Consider the following 9,214-nt stretch of genomic DNA (forward strand, 5'->3'; position numbering starts at 1 on the left):
AGTAGCCTTACAGCGTAGAGAGGTATTCTCAGCCAACCAATGGCGCAGGTCAGATACCAATGCAAAATATAAAAATAAAAAAAATACAATTTTTGGAAGTAGCATTAGACGGCAGCGAGAGAATTTCCATCTTCATTCCGCCGTGATATAATATAAATGTAATACAGAATTAAAGAGGTTTACCCCCAGCATACTGACACATTGATCAGAGACTGGGGACGCTGGCGGCAGATAAGGGCGCTCTTTCACCACACTTTAACTTACTCAAATTAAACCCATGTGGCTGCACCACTATCACACCGGGGCAGACGGAGAGCGGAACATACGCCCATTTGCGGAGCGCGGCTTGCGCGCTTTCACGCTGCTCCGAAACTAAGCGTGCGCAAGTAGAGGCAATGCAGCACTGAACGCATTTCAGTCGCCATGTTCTACCGCTCTCTACATCGGTCACATAGGCGACTCCGGCCCATGGTGGTCGAGAGTCTGCACCCTCAGATATTGCCGTCACCTCATCTGACAGGGAAAATCTCTACGTGACAGATGGGACAGGCGTGCACGCGATGTGTTCCCTCCAGAAAGCTACTTTCATCATTGGACCCTCTCCGCAGTTACCAGAGGCCCCACACCCTCCCATGGGCTCCAGGAATATACTCCTCGCAGACTCCTAGAAGTGGATCTTGTAGAGAGCCCCCTCCTCCATGTCTCCTGGAGTCTGCAATGAAATGTGAGCTGTGCAGGATCTATACACTGCAGGGAGAGAGTATATACAGGGGAGAGGGGGCTCCATCCCAGCCCTTGTGTGACCTGCGGGGGAGAGGACTCAGGAACATCACACTGTGAACCAGGCTTAGGAAGCTTTGATATTCCAGCCTTTGCTTGGTAGACCAAGTTTGCACTTGTAGTTCCACAACAGTTTAAATACCACAAGTACGCCATCTCTACTGTATTGGCACGTGTTCGCCAATAATCTACCCCAAAGCAGCCACCACATATATGCCCCTACTACTGCACTGATCCACCACACAGGTCCACCAATCATATCTACCACTACTACTGCACAGATCCACCAATCACATCTACCACTACTACTGCACAGATCCACCAATCATATCTACCACTACTACTGCACAGATCCACCAATCATATCTACCACTACTACTGCACAGATCCACCAATCACATCTACCACTACTACTGCACAGATCCACCAATCATATCTACCACTACTACTGCACATATCCACCAATCACATCTACCACTACTACTGCACAGATCCACCAATCATAGCTACCACTACTACTGCACAGATCCACCAATATTATAAACAACCACTACACAGATCTACCAATCACATCTACCACTGTACAGATCCACCAATATTATAAACAATCACTATACAGATCTACCAATCACATCTACCACTACTGCTGCACAGATCCACCAATCATATCTACCACTACTACTGCACAGATCCACCAATCATAGCTACCACTACTACTGCACAGATCCACCAATCATAGCTACCACTACTACTGCACAGATCCACCAATATTATAAACAACCACCACACAGATCCACTAATCACATCTACCACTACTACTGCACAGATCCACCAATCATAGCTACCACTACTACTGCACAGATCCACCAATCATAGCTACCACTACTACTGCACAGATCCACCAATCATAGCTACCACTACTACTGCACAGATCCACCAATCATAGCTACCACTACTACTGCACAGATCCACCAATCATAGCTACCACTACTACTGCACAGATCCACCAATCATAGCTACCACTACTACTGCACAGATCCACCAATATTATAAACAACCACTACACAGATCCACTAATCACATCTACCACTACTACTGCACAGATCCACCAATCACATCTACCACTGCTACTGCACAGATCCACCAATATTATAAACAACCACTACACAGATCCACTAATCACATCTACCACTACTACTGCACAGATCCACCAATCATAGCTACCACTACTACTGCACAGATCCACCAATCATATCTACCACTACTACTGCACAGATCCACCAATCATATCTACCACTACTACTGCACAGATCTACCAATCACATCTACCACTACTACTGCACAGATCCACCAATCACATCTACCACTACTACTGCACAGATCCACCAATCATATCTACCACTACTACTGCACAGATCCACCAATATTATAAACAACCACCACACAGATCCACTAATCACATCTACCACTACTACTGCACAGATCCACCAATCATATCTACCACTACTACTGCACAGATCCACCAATCACATCTACCACTACTACTGCACAGATCCACCAATCACATCTACCACTACTACTGCACAGATCCACCAATCATATCTACCACTACTTCTGCACAGATCCACCAATCATATCTACCACTACTACTGCACAGATCTACCACTACTACTGCACAGATCCACCAATCACATCTACCACTACTACTGCACAGATCCACCAATCATATCTACCACTACTACTGCACAGATCCACCAATCATATCTACCACTACTACTGCACAGATCCACCAATCATATCTACCACTACTACTGCACAGATCCACCAATCATAGCTACCTCTACTACTGCACAGATCTACCAATCACAGCTACCACTACTACTGCACAGATCCACCAATCATAGCTACCACTACTACTGCACAGATCCACCAATCATATCTACCACTACTACTGCACAGATCCACCAATCATATCTACCACTACTACTGCACAGATCCACCAATCATAGCTACCTCTACTACTGCACAGATCTACCAATCACAGCTACCACTACTAACACTCTCTCTCGTCACATTTTCTCTTTTTACAGCTAGAGAGACATTATACAGATGGAGGTCACACAGGAGAGAGACCAGGAAGAGCCAGCTCTGCATTCTCCCAATGTCAGCAAGGGCATCTGCTATACAGAACATACCCCCAACTCTGTCACACAGTACCCAACTCTGCCCAGCATTAGTTACAGGGTACCCCCATCTGCCCCAGCATTAGTTACAGAGTACCCCCATCTGCCCCAGCATTAGTTACAGAGTACCCCCATCTGCCCCAGCATTAGTTACAGAGTACCCCCATCTGCCCCAGCATTAGTTACAGAGAACCCCCATCTGCCCCAGCATTCAGTTAGAGAGTACAACCCCCTTGATGCAGTTATACAGTAGCCCCATCAGGACCAGCTCTTACCCATAAAGTACTACCCCCATCAGGCCCAGTGAGTATTACCCCCATCTACCACAGCACCTACCTTATCCTCCCCAGCTCTCACCCAGAGAGCACTACCCCCATCCTCCCCAGCCACAGAGCACTACCTCCATCCTCCCCAGCCACAGAGCACTACCCCCATCCTCCCCAGCCACAGAGCACTACCCCCATCCTCCCCAGCCACAGAGCACTACCCCCATCCTCCCCAGCCACAGAGCACTACCCCCATCTTCCCAGCCACAGAGCACTACCCCCATCCTCCCAGCCACAGAGCACTACCCCCATCCTCCCCAGCCAGAGAGTACTACCCCCATCCTCCCCAGCCACAGAGCACTACCGCCATCCTCCCCAGCCCCAGAGCACTACCCCCATCCTCCCCAGCCAGGAGAGCACTACCCCCATCCTCCCCAGCCACAGAGCACTACCCCCATCCTCCCCAGCCACAGAGCACTACCCTCATCCTCCCCAGCCACAGAGCACTACCCCCATCCTCCCCAGCCAGGAGAGCACTACCCCCATCCTCCCCAGCCACAGAGCACTACCCTCATCCTCCCCAGCCACAGAGCACTACCCTCATCCTCCCCAGCCACAGAGCACTACCCTCATCCTCCCCAGCCAGGAGAGCACTACCCCCATCCTCCCCAGCCACAGAGCACTACCCTCATCCTCCCCAGCCACAGAGCACTACCCCATCCTCCCCAGCCACAGAGCACTACCCCCATCCTCCCCAGCCACAGAGCACTACCCCCATCCTCCCCAGTCAGGAGAGCACTACTCTCATCCTCCCCAGCCAGGAGAGCACTACCCTCATCCTCCCCAGCCAGGAGAGCACTACCTCCATCCTCCCCAGCCAGGAGAGCACTACCCCCATCCTCCCCAGCCACAGAGCACTACCCCCATCCTCCCCAGCCACAGAGCACTACCCCCATCCTCCCCAGCCACAGAGCACTACCCTCATCCTCCCCAGCCACAGAGCACTACCCTCATCCTCCCCAGCCAGGAGAGCACTACCCCCATCCTCCCCAGCCACAGAGCACTACCCTCATCCTCCCCAGCCACAGAGCACTACCCTCATCCTCCCCAGCCACAGAGCACTACCCTCATCCTCCCCAGCCAGGAGAGCACTACCCCCATCCTCCCCAGCCACAGAGCACTACCCCCATCCTCCCCAGCCACAGAGCACTACCCTCATCCTCCCCAGCCACAGAGCACTACCCTCATCCTCCCCAGCCAGGAGAGCACTACCCCCATCCTCCCCAGTCACAGAGCACTACCCTCATCCTCCCCAGCCACAGAGCACTACCCCCATCCTCCCCAGCCACAGAGCACTACCCTCATCCTCCCCAGCCACAGAGCACTACCCCCATCCTCCCCAGCCACAGAGCACTACCCTCATCCTCCCCAGCCACAGAGCACTACCCCCATCCTCCCCAGCCACAGAGCACTACCTCCATCCTCCCCAGCCAGGAGAGCACTACCCTCATCCTCCCCAGCCACAGAGCACTACCCCCATCCTCCCCAGCCACAGAGCACTACCCTCATCCTCCCCAGCCACAGAGCACTACCCCCATCCTCCCCAGCCACAGAGCACTACCCCCATCCTCCCCAGCCACAGAGCACTACCTCCATCCTCCCCAGCCAGGAGAGCACTACCCCCATCCTCCCCAGCCACAGAGTACTACCCTCATCCTCCCCAGCCACAGAGCACTACCCCCATCCTCCCCAGCCACAGAGCACTACCCTCATCCTCCCCAGCCACAGAGCACTACCCCCATCATCCCCAGCCACAGAGCACTACCCTCATCCTCCCCAGCCAGGAGAGCACTACCTCCATCCTCTCAAGCTAGAAAGACCTATGCAGCAAGTTCTCCAAGGACACCTCCACCCAGCACTGCCCCAGCTGTACAGGACATTTCCCGGGACCCCCAGTACCGCAGTGTCCCGCTGCAAAGTCCCCAGCACTGAGAGTCCCGCAGTGTCCCGCACTGAGAGTCCGCAGTACCTGGTGACTGGTGAGCGGCTCCGGGATCTGTCCTCTGCAGCTGCTGCACTAGTGCCGGCTCAGTCACTCTGCGCTTCCTGCCCGGCATCAGCTGCTATATCTTATTATACCACCTCTCGTGACGTCACCGCAACAGCAGCAGCGACACCTAGCGGCGGAGCGGAGGCGTTGCCGGGACTACCTGTCCAGTGTCCTGTACAAGCCTCCAGCGTGTGGGAGCAACTACCCCTCTCAGTGCATTGCCTGGCATACATACATAGCCTGTGTATATACCACCTGGCATACATACATACATACATAGCCTGTGTATATATCACCTGGCGTACATACATAGCCTGTGTATATACCACCTGGCATACATACATAGCCTGTGTATATACCACCTGGCATACATACATAGCCTGTGTATATACCACCTGGCATACATACATAGCCTGTGTATATACCACCTGGCATACATACATACATACATACATACATAGCCTGTGTATATACCACCTGGCATACATACATAGCCTGTGTATATACCACCTGGCATACATACATACATAGCCTGTGAATATACCACCTGACATACATACATAGCCTGTGTATATATCACCTGGCGTACATACATAGTCTGTGTATATACCACCTGGCATACATACATGGCCTGTGTATATATCACCTGGCATACATACATGGCCTGTGTATATATCACCTGGCATACATACATAGCCTGTGTGTATATCACCTGGCGTACATACATAGCCTGTGTATATATCACCTGGCGTACATACATAGCCTGTGTATATATCACCTGGCGTACATACATAGCCTGTGTATATATCACCTGGCGTACATACATAGCCTGTGTGTATATCACCTGTTACATACATATCCTGTGTATATATCACCTGGCGTACATACATAGCCTGTGTGTATATCACCTGGCGTACATACATAGCCTGTGTATATATCACCTGGCGTACATACATAGCCTGTGTATATATCACCTGTTACATACATATCCTGTGTATATATCACCTGGCGTACATACATAGCCTGTGTATATATCACCTGTTACATACATATCCTGTGTATATATCACCTGGCATACATACATAGCCTGTGTATATATCACCTGGCATACATACATAGCCTGTGTATATATCACCTGACATACATACATAGCCTGTGTATATATCACCTGGCGTACATACATAGCCTGTGTATATATCACTTGGCATACATACATAGCCTGTGTATATATCACCTGTCATACATACATACATAGCCTGTGTATATATCACCTGTCATACATACATACATACATACATACATAGCCTGTGTATATATCACCTGTCATACATACATACATACATACATACATACATAGCATGTGTATATATCACCTGGCATACATACATAGCCTGTGTATATATCACTTGTCATACATACATACATACATACATACATACATACATAGCCTGTGTATATATCACCTGGCGTACATACATAGCCTGTGTATATATCACCTGTCATACATACATAGCCTGTGTATATATCACCTGTTACATACATAGCCTGTGTATATATCACCTGGCGTACGTACGTACGTACGTACGTACGTACATAGCCTGTGTATATATCACCTGTCAGACATACATAGCCTGTGTATATATCACCTGTTACATACATAACATGTGTATATATCACCTGCCGTACATACATAGCCTGTGTATATATCACCTGGCATACATACATAGCCTGTGTATATATCACCTGTCATACATACACACATACATATCCTGTGTATATATCACCTGGCGTACATACATAGCCTGTGTATATATCACCTGGCGTACATACATAGCCTTTGTATATATCACGTGGCGTACGTACGTACGTACGTACGTACATAGCCTGTGCATATATCACCTGGCGTACATACATAGCCTGTGTATATATCCCCTGTCATACATACTGTACATAGCCTGTGTATATATCCCCTGTCATACATACTGTACATAGCCTGTGTATATATCCCCTGGCATACATACTGTACATAGCCTGTGTATATATCCCCTGTCATACATACTGTACATAGCCTGTGTATATATCCCCTGGCATACATACTGTACATAGCCTGTGTATATATCCCCTGTCATACATACTGTACATAGCCTGTGTATATATCCCCTGTCATACATACTGTACATAGCCTGTGTATATATCCCCTGGCATACATACTGTACATAGCCTGTGTATATATCCCCTGTCATACATACTGTACATAGCCCGTGTATATATCCCCTGTCATACATACTGTACATAGCCTGTGTATATATCCCCTGCCATACATACTGTACATAGCCTGTGTATATATCCCCTATCATACATACTGTACATAGCCTGTGTATATATCCCCTGTCATACATACTGTACATAGCCTGTGTATATATCCCCTGTCATACATACTGTACATAGCCTGTGTATATATCCCCTGTCATACATACTGTACATAGCCTGTGTATATATCCCCTGTCATACACACTGTACATAGCCTGTGTATATATCACCTGTCATACATACTGTACATAGCCTGTGTATATATCCCCTGTCATACATACTGTACATAGCCTGTGTATATATCCCCTGTCATACATACTGTACATAGCCTGTGTATATATCCCCTGTCATACATACTGTACAAAGCCTGTGTATATATCCCCTGTCATACATACTGTACATAGCCTGTGTATATATCCCCTGTCATACATACTGTACATAGCCTGTGTATATATCCCCTGTCATACATACTGTACAAAGCCTGTGTATATATCCCCTGTCCTACATACTGTACATAGCCTGTGTATATATCACCTGTCATACATACTGTACATAGCCTGTGTATATATATATCCCCTGTCATACATACTGTACATAGCCTGTGTATATATCCCCTGCCATACATACGGTACATAGCCTGTGTATATATCCCCTGTCATACATACTATACATAGCCTGTGTATATATCCCCTATCATACATACTGTACATAGCCTGTGTATATATCCCCTGTCATACATACTGTACATAGCCTGTGTATATATCCCCTGTCATACATACTGTACATAGCCTGTGTATATATCCCCTGTCATACATACTGTACATAGCCTGTGTATATATCACCTGTCATACATACTGTACATAGCCTGTGTATATATCCCCTGTCATACATACTGTACATAGCCTGTGTATATATCCCCTGTCATACATACTGTACATAGCCTGTGTATATATCCCCTGTCATACATACTGTACAAAGCCTGTGTATATATCCCCTGTCATACATACTGTACATAGCCTGTGTATATATCCCCTGTCATACATACTGTACATAGCCTGTGTATATATCCCCTGTCATACATACTGTACAAAGCCTGTGTATATATCCCCTGTCCTACATACTGTACATAGCCTGTGTATATATCACCTGTCATACATACTGTACATAGCCTGTGTATATATATATATCCCCTGTCATACATACTGTACATAGCCTGTGTATATATCCCCTGGCATACATACTGTACATAGCCTGTGTATATATCCCCTGGCATACATACTGTACATAGCCTGTGTATATATCACCTGTCATACATACATACATACATACATAGCCGGTGTATATATCACCTGTCATACATACTGTACATAGCCTGTGTATATATCCCCTGTCATACATACTGTACATAGCCTGTGTATATATCCCCTGTCATACATACTGTACATAGCCTGTGTATATATCACCTGTCATATATACTGTACATAGCCTGTGTATATATATCCCCTGTCATACATACTGTACATAGCCTGTGTATATATCCCCTGGCATACATACTGTACATAGCCTGTGTATATATCCCCTGGCATACATACTGTACATAGCCTGTGTATATATCACCTGTCATA

The 9,214-nt window shown here is 47.6% G+C and overlaps 1 protein-coding gene across 2 annotated transcripts in view; it reads right to left on the reverse strand.

Annotated features, from left to right (window-relative positions):
* The window catches only part of RELT (RELT TNF receptor), a 45,236-nt gene extending 39,873 nt beyond the window's left edge, over window positions 1-5,363 (reverse strand). For both annotated transcript variants that reach the window (XM_063951201.1, XM_063951199.1), the window contains exon 1: window positions 5,259-5,363. The gene's annotated coding sequence lies outside the window, so the exon portion shown is untranslated. The remainder of the gene's footprint in view (window positions 1-5,258) is intronic.
* Window positions 5,364-9,214: the final 3,851 nt, after the last annotated feature.

Source organism: Pseudophryne corroboree, chromosome 2, assembly GCF_028390025.1.
Source record: "Pseudophryne corroboree isolate aPseCor3 chromosome 2, aPseCor3.hap2, whole genome shotgun sequence".
Taxonomy (NCBI): Eukaryota; Metazoa; Chordata; class Amphibia; order Anura; family Myobatrachidae; genus Pseudophryne; species Pseudophryne corroboree.